This window comes from Silene latifolia, chromosome Y (assembly GCF_048544455.1).
Source record: "Silene latifolia isolate original U9 population chromosome Y, ASM4854445v1, whole genome shotgun sequence".
In the NCBI taxonomy this organism is placed as follows: domain Eukaryota; kingdom Viridiplantae; phylum Streptophyta; class Magnoliopsida; order Caryophyllales; family Caryophyllaceae; genus Silene; species Silene latifolia.
The window spans coordinates 103995043-104009525 of NC_133538.1; the positions used below are offsets into that span (position 1 = coordinate 103995043).

Below are 14483 nucleotides of genomic sequence, written 5' to 3' on the forward strand. Positions count from 1 at the left end.
ATAATTTCGAACCCATATACAATGTAAGGGACATTGTTTTTCTTATAAATCTCTTATTTTGTTATGCATGCACTAGATCTAAAGAACAAATAATTAAGAAATTAATTAGTTCATTATTAGAGGAGTCTAGTAATAGGTATATGAACCTAACAAGTGGTATCAGAGCATAGGATGTTGCATGCATAATAGGTTATTGTTTTTCCGAGTTAAAATGTTACATATAAAACTAAAAATTTGTGATTTATAAGAATAAGTCACGAAACTATGATGCATGTTATATATTCTGGTCGTAAAATATTTTTAGGTCATTTTTATGATTTATGGTAATTTATTGTTCATTTTTATGATTTTTAGTGAAATAATTACATTTTTTTGAGTAAAATGAACTTTAATTCACTAAAGTATGTTAACCTTCACTAATGGCCGTGATTTTTTAGTATGACCTTACATGAATATTTTATGTATTGTATGTAAAATTTTATATTAATGTGATTAATATTTCATGATTTATGATTCTTATGTGATAAAAATGGCATAAATGAAGGTTAAATGACTAAAAATGGTTAAACTTACTCTATGACCTTGAAACTATTTTATGACCTCTCACGCATATTTTACAAGTTTTGTGTAAAATCTCGTATTATTTTGATTAATATTGCATATTTTATGATTTTTATGAGATAAAAATGGATTAAAAGTGGTAAAATGGTTAAAAATAGTTAAACTTCGAACCAGGTCATGAAACTTTAATATGTTGTCACATGCATGATTTACACAGTGTATGTAAATTTTGAGATGAATTGATTTTATTGTGCATGATTTATGAATTTTTAGTGTAAAAATGTCATAAATAGTGACTATTTTAGCATAAATAGCTAAAACGAATTACATGGCATGAGAAAATTATTTTAGGTTGCATAAATATTCCAATTTTTAGATCTAAAGTTTTAAAATTGATTGGATTAATTTTTGGATACTTTAGATGTTTTATGAGATAAAAACGATAAATTGCAATTATATTTTCTCAAAAATAATTCGACAACTTTAAACATGACTTTTGACATTATGAGTATCATGGAATTATTCCAGAATGTTCAAAAATTTAAAATTCAAATTATGAAATTATTGTAATTTAATTTGGATTTATTTCATAAAGGTTATGATTTTAAGGTAAAAAATGAGCATAAGATTAAATTAAGTTGAATTATTGTCAAAAATTGATTGATGACTAATTTTCGAGTTCTAAGAGTGTTAGTATAATTAACTTGAACTTAAATGTGATTTAAGTGTTCGTTTGTGATTTTAAGAAGTTATGATCACGCATTTCCATAAAACTGGGTTATATAAACGATACAAGTTAAATAGGGCGATTTGGCACATAATTTGGCATGATAGACACATATTATAATGCTTCATATTTCAATTGTTGAATTTTTTTATTTATATAATTTTGAATTATGTAATTTTATCTTAGTATGGCCTTTGTTTTACTCGATATTACCCGTAATGAAAGGGAATATTTATTCGGTTGTAATTTAATGTGATCTCGTATTTCTTTTATTTTTACTAGTTTTTCCATTTTACAAATGTATAATAGGAATAGCTTTGTATTTTTATTATTATTTGTAATGATGGAGTTTCTTCAAGACGGTGACATTCAGAAAGGTGTTCCGACGAAGACGGTGTTCTTGGAAGCCGTGCCATTTGAAGATTCAAGGGACCAAATGAGTTGGTTTTCGAATATATAATAGATTATTTGATTTTCTATTTTAGGAAGGCCATACTAGGAATTTTATTATTTCTCTGCATTTCTTTTAATATGTTGCATGCATTGCCAAATCGCCATAACAACACATGCATATCATATTGAGTCATCGACAGTGTCAATTAAAATTATCGTAGTTCACTGCTTTAGTTCACTTAAAACGTGATAGATAATAAATTGACAAGACCTCTCACTAAATAAAAATTGAGAATTACCCTTACCAAATAGTAGAAACCATGAGTCCCAATTTCATGAGGAACTAGGCTCTGGTCACCGGGGTACTAAACTTGTTACGTTGGGTAACACTACCACAAACCCCTTGCATTCTCGACGCTTTATGGTCGACACTTTTAAAAGTGTCGACCCATTTTCCCCCATAATATTCATTTTAATGATATAATAATCAATTTTTATTGAATAAACCGTTGAACCGTGAAATTTTTTCATTTACGCGCTTACTTTTCAACTTTTCCCCAAAAACTCAAACCACGCACTTGTACGATTCATCTCCCCAAACTTTTTTCCCCAATTTTTTCATTCATCTCCCTCATCAGTCGCGACCTAATCCATCTACCTACTTAATACGGAGTACATTGTTTCCGCAAAAAATCCCAATTAATTAATTAATTAAAACCTAATTCATCTACTGTACTCCGTCTTTCTCAATTACTCATCCCATTGAATCGCGCCTCTTGTTAATCATCATCGTCATCAGCTAAAGGTACGTAGTTAATCAAAACTTTATGAACGGTTCTATTTCATTTATTACTTTCGATCGTGTTTTGTAGATGGAACTAGTTATGTTGGAATAGTTCCCAGTAATCTTGTTTGTGATTTCTATGAAATAGAGGGATATAGGATAGGATTATGACAAAGAGGTTCATGAATATGTTGTTGGTAATGTCCACGAGCGTGACTTTCATATTTATTTGGTGATTTTATGCTTTGTTAATTGCAAAAGTTGACTCAAGTATGTAAACTGACCTTCATTATCTATGGGAATGCTAGAGAAATCAAAATGGAATTAATCGGTAATTAGTTAATTAATCAAAAGCTAATTCATTTACTATTCGGTTGTCGTACTATTCATCTCTCGCAATTGCTTATCACACTGAATCGCGACGCTCGTTGACCATCACCGTCATCAGCTAAATAGGTAGGTAAATAATCAATTTCATGCTTTCAATTGTTGTTTCATCGTCATCGCAGGTCTTTGTTTGCTGCTCATCGTTGTTTGCTTTGTGTACTGTTCATCGCTGTTTTAGTAGGGTTTATAATTGAAACTCAGATTATGATATTATAGACTTCAAGTACCATAGAGAAGCCCTAGTAAACGGTCACTACTTCACCCAAATAACCATATTAATCAAATGAAAAATTACTTGCTTTTTCATGGTTTTTTCTATAAAGATTGAATCTTTAAGTTGATTAAAGGTTGAAACGGCTGGAAAATCAATCAACGTTGGAGCTTTATTGTTGAATACTTGAGTTTTTGTTTAATAGGAAAAATCAATGAAAGATTTGAGCTGATTTCACTTAATTGTCCTCAAATAATACAAATTTTACTTTATTGACCTAAGGTTAAGGTATAGAAGAGGCAAAACATAGCAAGTAGAAAGGTGATGCTCTTGTCGTAAAAATCGCTAAGTTTGACATCCTATTAATTTGGTTCGTCTTCATCATCTGATGAAATTAATTTTTGTATCCGAATCCGCTCAGTCTTGAGTTAACGCTACTTAAGAGTTGAGGAAAAACAATAAGTAAAGTTTTAAAAGAATGTAATACAGGGGTGATAACTTCAGCTATTGGACAAAAATTTATTGTTCAATCTGAAATAGGTAATGTAACATTGAATATTTATTGCTCAATCTGATTTTGATGATAAGTTGAAATCAATTTTAAGATCAGTGATTTGTTTAGAAACGTATCGACAGATTGATTTAAATCACTTCAAGACTATTATATATATATTAGTGAATCATTTTCGATGCAAATGGTTTATCATAACTTTAATAGATTTAATAGATGTGCATAATAAAAGTTTCGAAAACCATGTTCCCTGAATGATAGAAAATTAAGCACTGATAGAAAATTAAGCTGAAGTTTGTACCAGTGTAGAATCCATCTTTGAACGTCTCCTTAGCCTTAAAGATTCTTTTCCAGTTCCAGGCATAGTCATCTGTAGGCTTATACTGCTCCCAACTATGCCCTCTAATATAGACACTATTAATCTGTTTGACCCATAGAAACTCGGAAATTTCCTTTGATTCCGCTTTTATTGAAAAAATTTCACTCTTTGTTATGCACTTATGCTTACTATTTTGTGCAAATTTCTAAAACTAGTATTTTTTTAGAGTTATTAATAAATATTGAGCAATTACTTCTTCTGATCTTAAATATAGAGCAAAGAGAAGTCAAATTATTGGGCGTAGTATAGAGAATTCGCATAAAATGGACATACTGAGAACATTAATTTCCAACATAAAAACTATGCATATCAGAAAAGAGTTAAAGCATGTACTCCTGCAACTTCTGCAAGGCAACAATACAATACGGCTAAAAAAAACTGAATCGCTGCATTACCTTAACAAGAAATGTGCCAAAAAGCAGCTTACTAGCTAGAAGGTCCCTTAGTCTCCTAAAAGTCTTGACTAAGTTAGCTCATAGTCTTATGCTTAGACTCGACCGAGCTCCCTTTCTTCTTATTCTTTTTACTACTTTTATCTCTCCGCTTCTTAATTCTAAGACTGTCATACCAGCTAGTAACCGAGTATTCCCGAGCAATCCAATTCTGATTACTAAGCAATCAAGCATCAGCCTCTGCGGGTTATCCTTTGGCTTTGCATATATACGTTTCCATCCCCAACTGCTTTCCAGCTTTTGGACATATTCCTTCCAGTTCTGCTCTTTAAGTGTACTTGATGTACCCACTTGATCCATAATTTATCATTCTTAACAGTAACCCACCACACTAACTTGCCAGATAATGCTTTGATTCCAGTTAGATGTAATTTACATTTTTAATTTTCAAAATTTAGATTGCTTGATTTATTGTGTATTTTGGTCGAAGACTTCATTTGTTGCTCTTTTTCAATTGATTTAGCAATGAAGATTTTGTGTGGAGCTACACCGAAATTTGAAGCAAGAAAGAGGATACGTTATCTTTTTTGTGAATGGATGATCCATAATTTCCCATTTTTACAGGTTAATTGAAAGCTACCATTTGTTTTTTTTTTGCGTAAAGCTTAATTTCCTATCAACTTTGTTGAATTAAAAGTTCCTCGATTTAATTGAATAAATTATTCGGCATAGGGTTGTATCTATATTTCTAATTCAGCTGCTTTTGTTCATTCTTACCATTATATGTTATGTTTGTTATATATTTGTTGATTGCAGCCGCTTGTCTTTATTTATGGTGTTTTGTCATCTATCCCTTTTGATTAAGTTTTATCCTAATTGTTTTCTAATGTTAATTATGGAATAGAGCAACGCAGCTAATTTACATTAGTAATTATGGGGTAGCTCTGCCTATCTATCAGTGCCTTCCGCTGGTCATCAAAATCATTCAGGCGGAAATGAGTGAACTAAAGTAATTATAGGTTAAGATCTATTGAAATAGGAAGTTATTTACTCAGATACTTTTGTGTTGTAAGTTTACATGTTTCTTATATGGTTTTGAGGAAGCAAGTTCTTAAAACTCCCAAAATTTCTTCTGTCTGTGACAATCTCGCTTCCTCTTTATCAGAAAAACTTTGGAATTTTGTTTTGATGCTTTCAGACAACAAAGAAAAGTGTAATGCATTTTCCGCCTCAAGTTAGCTAACATGGATGATTAGTGTGTTCAGGTGGGTTGATATTGTTGTTGTTTACTGTCTGCTGCTTCTTGTTGCTGCCGGCTGTTATTATTATTGTTTGCTGCTGATGTTGCTGTTGCTGTTCAGATATTGCTGTGTTGATGCTGTTACTGCCTACTTTTGTTTGCTATTGTGCTGCTGTTGCTGCTTTGCAGCTGCTGTCTTACTGCCGTGTTGTCTGACAGTTGTCTGATGCTGCTGCTGTTGTTGTCCTGCTGCTGCTTTTTTTTTAGGTGGTTCCATGGTTATGCATTCTGGATAGGCCTTCTGCAGACCTCATTTCATATAGGCAGGCCTGGCTGGTGAGCTTCTTTTCAGTTATGAACCATGTGTACAATCACTCTATTTTTTATCCGTCCATTTTAGTTGTTCTTTAATGCATTGCTTATTTTGTAAAGTTTCTGCTCTACTTGATTACCCGGTGTCGTAGCGATATTAGGAGCTGCCAAATGATGAATAATACTCTTTTGCGCAAGGGCTTTGAGCTCGTTAACTTATGAAGCTATGAAAAGACATTGTATTTGTATCAGCTTCTCATGGTAGCAAGCAATTTTGTTTCGGCCTCCGTCTCCATCAATTGCTTACCTTTGGTTAAGCCATCAATGCATCTTTATAATCGGAGATTGGCCCGTTGTCTCTTATATATTATCTCTTCTCTCGCTCCCCTGAAAAATATCATCTTGATGCTTAACAGTCGGTGATATTTGACTGTGTGGTTGGTAAACAACGATCGGTTTAGGATTTCAGATCCGAATATTTACAATATATCAAGTGGATGAAAAATGTAGACTAGTAAAGGAGATTCAAACATGTAAGAAGTTTCTATGTACAATGGCATTTGGTGTTTGATATTGAATACATGATGATGAAACTAATAGGAAACAGATATGAGAAAGTAGATTAGAGAATGGTGTGAAAGTGAAACTACTTTGAAAAATTTATTTGACTATTTTCTTTAGTAAATTTAAATTTCTAGTATCATTTTTGAATTTTTTGCACGTAGAGAATTGTGTCAACTTGTGCATATAGGCAGGTGAAACTAGTGAATGCAATCTTGTCGAATGAGTATTAAGTTGAGTAAGACATCTCTTTTTTCATTATGTGTATCATATACTCCCTTTGTCCCAATAATTTGTTCATAGGGTTAGCATAGTACCTAGCAGCACAGGGTTGCATCTATATTTTACATTTTGGTGCTTTTTGTTCATTCTTACCATTCTATGTTATATTTGGTATGTTTATCAATAACAGCAGCTTCTCTCTTTTTTTTAATGGTGTTCTGTCCATCTATCCCTTTTATTTAAGTTTGATCTTAATTGTTTTCTAATGTAAATTAGTTGCCTTGCTCTATCTCATAAGTTTGCTTTTGGGGAAGAATTTAGATGTGAATGTATCAGTGCCTCACCTCTTGTTGGTCGTCAAAATCATTTAGTTGGAAATGAGTGAACTAAAATAATTATAGGTTTAGAAAATCTATTGAAATAGGAAGTTATTTACCTAGATACCTTTGTGTTGTAGGTTTACATGTTTCCTTTATGGTTTTGAGGAAATAATTTCTAAAAACTCCTAAAATTTCTTCTATCTTTGACCATCTTGCTCCATCTTTATCAGATAAACTAATAAAAAATAATTTTGATGCTTACAGACAACCAAGACAAGCCATATGCATTTTCCGCCTCAAAGGTAGCTAACATGGATAGTATGGAAATCTCTAGGCTTGTGTGTGTGTGTGTGTGTAGGTGGGTTGTTATTGTTGTTGTTATTTATTGTCTAATGTTGCTCTGTTTGCTGCTTTATATTATTGTCGCGATTCTTTGTAACTTGTATGTTATTCTTCTTGATGTTCTTTGTTGTCTTTGCGATGTTGTTCTTTGTATTGTATTGATGTGTTCTTTGGTGCTTTCTTCTTGTCGTCTTTGCTCGTCTTTGTCCTCGAGATGTTGTTGATGTCCTGGTGCTGCATGCTTCTGCTGTTTTTTTGGATAGTTTCATAGTTATGCATTCTGGATAGGTTGTGAAATCCAAGTCAAGCTTAGCTTCCAGTATTATTCTCGAAGATTTTTAGATAGGACCTTCGCCATTCATGGGTATGTATTCAGCTTTAAATTTGTTAGATAGGACCTTCGCCATTCATGGGTTGTCGAATCAGTTTTAAGTTTTGCTTCCAATTCAATTTTAGGGTGGAACCTTGGCCTTCATGATCTGTCAATATACATTTAAAGTAGAATCACTTATTTTGGTCGAATTTTGATTGTGAGTCAATGCGAGCATTCCATAGGTGGCTCAGGAACCCCAAAGACGGAGATTTATGTTATAATGTGAGGTAGGAGAACTCTTGAAGTGCACTGTACATTCCATAGGTGCCTCTAACAAAGGTATATGACCTATTTACTGGTTTCCCTAATTATACTAATGCCTTTTTAATATAAAATTTATTGACAACCTAAGCCAACTTTTCAAGCGATTTCATGGTGTAGATGTAATACTGAGGTAAATTGCGAGTCTATTTTTTTTTTAATTATGACAAAGTCTTTGACTATGGAGTTGGATTAACAAGAAGACATCCTCGAAGAACAGCTTTTCGTCATCAGGTGAGAGAAGCGAGGCTATTTTTTTTTAAAAAACTTGAAACCATTGAAGTTTTATGTTTATCCAATGGAGATATACTCTTGTACAAATTTGAACAGGCTACCTCGTAGTGCTGAACTCCTTACCCTCAAATTTCAAGTCTTGTTGAATGTGTATAAATTTGCTGGCTCTCAACTTATTAACTAAATTAATTGGTTTGAATTGACTCTCTCATACACTAATACGCCGCTATAGGTCGGACACTATGTTCTCTGCAAAGCATTGTTTCCAGCTGAGTTTTTTCGGTTATTAATTTTTCTGTTAAACTTTGCTTTATGAACCCGTTTTAAAGTTTAGCTAGTATACATACATCAGTTTCTAACATTTGGAAGACTATCTTAAGGTGGAATTGGCTTTAAATGCTGGACAACAAAGCTTTTCTCGGTGATTAATGGAAGGTTTCAAGTGAAGCACATTGAGTCTATTTTTGAGAAAATATGCCAGGTTTTTTCCTTATTAGTACAAAGTTGGACGGGGGAAGTTCTTGAAGTGAAGATCAAAGAGACGATACAAGAGCTTGAAGTAATGTAAATGTTACTTGTTTCCTACCATATTATAATGTAGTATATATATTTCTTGTGTGTTTTTGAAGAGGGTAGGTTAATGATTTAATATATTGTAAGGTTGTAATCCAAATTTTGTATTGTTGTTAGTAATGTTCATCTACTTTGTACTTGGCTATTTCTTTTATCAATGATAAAGTTTGATGGGTTACTCTTCAAATATCTTAAAATTTAGCTCCTTTTAATTTGCTCGAGTATGTTGGGAGATATGAAAGAATTGGAGCCAAAAGAAACAATACGGAAAAGTGCGGAGAGGTTCAAAGATTCATGATGTAATAATAAAGTGTCAGCAATTCTTGATGTGTAAAAGCGTCGAGAAATTTTGACGTAAAAAAGCGTCCCTCTTAAAACGAGTCATTGACGCAAAAAAGCGTCAAAAAATCCTGACGCCGAGAAAAACCACGCTTTTTAAAGCGTCGAGAAATAAATTGGCGACGCTTTTAAGCGTCGAAAAAGCCTAAAAAAGCGTCGATAATGCAAGGTATTTGTTGTAGTGTAAGTGGGTAATAAAATGTTAGTACATCGAAATTTGGATTGAGCTCAACGGAAGTATTCGTGACCGTAGTCGCATGTGTTCCGGGCTAAAGATAAATATTAGAGTAATTTTTATCGACCGAGAGTTCTAGAAGTAGTATCGATTAAGAGTTAATTCACCGAGTTATATTGATAATGGATGAATCGGCTCACCGTGCCCGAATTAATATGAATTTGGATCTCGGAATCATTTATAATAGTTGGGTAGAGGTCACTATATAAATGCAATACTTGTTGAAAAGTATTATTAAAACGACAGATGTTAATTATTTCCATCATTTTCGTTTTTGTAGTTATTTATTTGCAATGGATTAATCTAATAATCCTACACCGATCACAATTAATTCATGGCTCCAATCATTCAAAGAAAAATGCTCCTTGTATGACAATGACCCGATTAGAGAACTACGCATTGGCATTGGTGAGGATGGAAATCTTTGCTATTTTACCACTTCTACACCTCCGACTCTCATACTCATGCCCACCACATCCTTGGTAAGGGAATCATATGAGGATAATCTCACAAATTCCAAGGTATCCTTGTTTGATGAAGCAAGGAGAAACATCAAATTGAGTGGGAGGTCTAGTAAGAGTGTCCTTGCAACCGAAAGGGGTAATAGTATTAATAAAGAAAAGGCAAAGAAGGGTAAGGAACCTTTGGACAAGGCCCTCGGGAACTGCGTCCTCGGGATCCACACTAGGCATAATCGACTCGAGGTTCTTTCGAATCGAATTAAGACAAATTAGAGTCGCCACCAAGTTTTTTGGGAACTTGTAACCGTTCAAGTCAACTTTACACCTTTCATCGAAAAGCATAAAGCCAATCGACTACGAGTGATTAAAGATAAAGACTTGTACCCTATATCACTCGATTTGAATGACTCTCGTAATCCAATGGTATTTAGACGGATCCACAAACCATAGATCGTGAGTAAGGGGTGAGGGTACGTGTTAGGAAGCCCATAAGGACACCTAACCCCGCCCGTCGATAATGGCCTCTACTAAGTCAAGTATCGGATTTCAAACAAGGTCATAGCTACTACGATATATGATATGCAAACATCGTTTTAAAATCCTAACATGTGACAACAATTTCTATGTCGTTTTAGATGCAACTAAACTAACTTTGTCAAAGTTGTAATTTAGCATGTGGGTTGATTGATCTAACAACATATAAACGAAACAAACAAGGCTTGATGGGAGTGGGGGAGCCGTTGGGATCTACCCTATTACAACCCAGGCATTTCATGCCGACACAGCGATAAATTAAAGATACAACTCGATCTAAAATACAACGCTATACACAAAATCGTACAAGACGCATTATACGGCCAATTCGGCCTAGGGAAACGTGCACAAAGGGGTGGCCCACGGCTCACATGACTCACGGCCTTGGGTCACTCCTCGTAATGTGTGCTTTCACTTAATCTTATCGAATTAGACATTGGGTCACGCACCAAAGCATGCATTAGCATAAATCGGGCCATGTTGCTTTAAACAACATGCGATTTACTACGCTCTTACATGCATTAGCGCACAACCATCTAACCAAACAAGACTAAGGTTTTTGAAAGAGGTTTTGACTCGATAAGAGAAAACTAACTTGAAAATTACAAACAAACTACCAAACACGACTCGATAAACAAAGTAATTACAAGATACGAAATAACGAGATAAAGATGAGAAAACAACGAGAAAAGGGACTACAAGGACACGGCCAAACACGGCCTACACGATCTAGCATACCCTAATCCTTAGGTTAGATTCATTAGGTTAGATAGATGATTGCGAAACGGGATAGGAAACAAGTTAGAAAACGAGTTAGAAACAACGTTGATCGATTGGAAGGATGTCGCGCAAAGGTGTATTCTACACGGCCTAAGGGGTCAAATTAGGTCAAGTTCGCTAATTAAATTAACTCATCGAGTGTTAATAAGAAGGTGCTAATCACACACTCTTATACTAGCGAGAAATTATGTGAAATAGAGAGATGTATTCAATTAAGTTACAGAATTGTTAATCGGTTTTAAAAGCTATGTCGATGTACCCTAAAGTGTCTAATTAGGTTATTAAACTGATCTAATGTCATCTAAACGAGTTATATGTTAACAATCAGAGGTCATACTAACATGTAAATGGTCCAGGGGTGGGTCCAATTACACGAAACAAAAGAGGGGTCAAAAGCGAAGAGCGAAGTTAGAATTCGTTTTATTAATGCCCTACCTTGAACACGAGGATATGTAAATGAGACGGAGGTGTACGACCGACTGATGTAGCGGTTTCTTTCCCATCTCAAGTCAACGCGGGTGTTCATGGTGGTACTTTAACTCATACTCGGACTAAACTAGTTTCATAGTTAATAATAACAATCGATAAAGAAAAACGATAAACAAACAAAAACGAACTATAATAAACAAACATAAAGAACGAAATAAAAGGGAGAAAGAGGAGGATTTGATGCACCCTCAACCTACATGTATCGTTGACACCGTCTTGGGTCGTAATCGATCGTAGATTTTATCTCGAGAGGCCGTCGTCGACGAAGAAACAAAGCAAACAACACGTTTTTTGCAAATCTGGACAGCAACTTTCAAACAGCGATTTCTCTCTCGTTTCACGGTGAAAATTCGATTTAAAAGATATTTTGAAAACTAGAAAGAGAGGAGAACAGAGATATTAAAATAATCCCTGCTCGTTTTGAGTTATTGGGCACGAAAAACGAGCACAAACAGAACTGGACATACAGGAAAAGCCGCGAAAACAGAGTGTATAACACTCTGTTTTTCGAGGGAATTCGTGTACTCTCAAGGGCAATTTGGCTCGTAAATTTTTATCTAATGTGTAGATGGATGTTATATGGTTAATTTGGAACAAGAAACTCGAATTTTGATGGAGGTTTGAAGGGAGAACGAAGGGTTTCAAAGAAGACACACAAACTGATTCTCAGTTTGTAAGCCGGTTTTGTCGAGGGTTTTTGGGAGGCAATTAGGGTTTGTTTCTGGAGTTTAAAGCTTGTAAGTGAAGGTAGTATGTATGGAGAACTTAGAGGAATGAATGTATGGTGAAGGGGGGGTATTTATAAGGAGTTAAAGTAGGGTTTTTAGAGGGGAGAGGCAGACGGGCTCATTCACGCATAGCTGCTGTACAGCAGCTTTTGTGAGGGTTTGAGAGGCTTTGTGAGGGGTTTTCTTGGTGGTTAAGCTAAGGTAATATGGGTAGGATACTAGGGTATGGGTTAGGGTTAATGGGCATGGGTTTTGGTGGTATTTGGAGCGGGTTTTGGGCTCGGGATTTAGCACGCAAAACAGGGGGGCTGCTCGTGTTTTATGCAGGCTGTTGGAGAGTGTTTGGGACGGGATTTGGGCCGTGGTTATGGGGTTCGAACTGGGGTTGGATGGGTAGAGGCCTAGGTTGGTTAGTGTACTCGAGATTCGTGACAACTCATAAAGAAAACGGGCTCAAAAACCGAGCTATAATCGAGCTCCAAAACGCGTGTTTGAAACGAGTTTTTTCGATTTTTAAATCGATTTTTCAAATCGATTAACACATTAAAATAAACAATTTTTCAAATCAAATATACTCATAAAATGATTTTTCAAATCAAATATTTATTTTATTTTCAATAAAATAAACTTGAGGAAATAAATTCAAAATAAAGTAAAATAAAATGAATTTACTTAAAAAAACATTTAATTTAAATATCATTTAAATTAATAAAATACTCCGTCGACAACGCTCATTCTACATCGTAAAACGAACCCAAATAATGACAATGACAACTAATAAATACATGTGTCCTATCATCATCGGGTGTTTGTCGGGTTCTCTATAAATTCCAATATCGACGGATACGGGTATCTACAGAGCCCTCACTTTGACTGAGGCTTGGACAAGGCGAAAGTCAAAGTATACCCCAGGTCCCTCTCGACCTGAGGATTCTTCGGGTCGTTTATAGTCCATTAGACTTGCGTATATAAGCTCGCCAGCCATAAGAAGAGATCATACCTGAAACTTCGTTGGGGATTGACTCGTGCTTCTGTTGTGTCAAATTATCGTCATTGGTCGTCGACCCACAAATTGCATATATGATGGGTTGAGCCTTATCCTCGGGCGCCTACGTATCCGTTTCTGACGGAATCAAACCCGCATCGTAGTTTGACAACTGCTGACACATGCCCAAAGTTTATCATCTGCTGGCGTATGTTCAAAATTCATCATCTGCTGACATTTGCCCAAAACTTATCATCTGCTGGCGCTTGTTCGAATGGGACGGGACTTTCCAAGGAGGTTGCCGCCACTTTCATTATTTGCTTTCAGCTACGGAATTCTTCCATTTCTTACTCTTGTAATTGAATTGAATTCTTGGTGGATGTCATCCTTTCCATCTTGATAATGGTCTCTGAAGCCAACGGCTTCAGAGCCCCCAGTTTGTAATGGCTCTAAAGTCGAAGACTTTAGAGCCCCCAGTTGAAGCATATCCTGCTACATTTGAAACATAGAAAATGTACTAGGAATAATCATCACATAAGCACATTTGGATCATCGATCTTAAAATTGGATCATTTGAAATACTGGGTCATCGATCCGAAAATTGAATTTGAAAATTTTGAATAATTGGGCCATCGACCCGAAGTTTAAATTTGACATCACTTGGTATGTTGGGCCATCGACCCTTCAAAAATTGAATTGGAAAATTTTGAATGATTGGGCCATCGACCGGAAAAGGTTCTACTACTTGGATCACCTATCCATAATTCGCTAAAAGTTTTTAGAATTTTGAAATCTTGAAATTTTTTTTTTTGAAATCGAACCTTGATGAGTGACCATGAAATATGACTCAGACACTCTGTATGACTCGTAAACCACGTGGGCGTAGCCCGCTGCCGTAAAACAAAAAAGAAAAATAAAACCGTAAGTGTGCACGGGCTTTAATTCAAATATGGGCTTGCTGGGGGTACAAATGTAAATTGGCCACTCTGGTGCCCAAAAGATGCGATGAATGAGCGAAAACCCGACGCATCGTGCTAAAGACTGGTGTGAACTGGGGCGGGCTTAAGAGGCGCGCGACCCGAGGCCCACACGGCAAAAAAAAAACGCCACCCTAGGGGTGTCGCCCTAGGTGTTTCCTTCTCTTATACT

At 35.2% G+C, this 14483-nt stretch overlaps 1 long non-coding RNA gene across 2 annotated transcripts; it reads left to right on the forward strand.

Annotated features, from left to right (window-relative positions):
• Nucleotides 1-2291: 2291 nt before the first annotated feature.
• LOC141627315 (uncharacterized) lies at nt 2292-5988 on the forward strand. Of its 2 annotated transcripts, none has more exons than XR_012536881.1 (3): nt 2292-2486; nt 4869-4969; nt 5707-5988. It is a non-coding gene; the product is annotated as an uncharacterized LOC141627315 (long non-coding RNA). The 2 variants fall into 2 exon arrangements; XR_012536882.1 differs by having other exon boundaries at nt 2293-2486; nt 5853-5985.
• Nucleotides 5989-14483: the final 8495 nt, after the last annotated feature.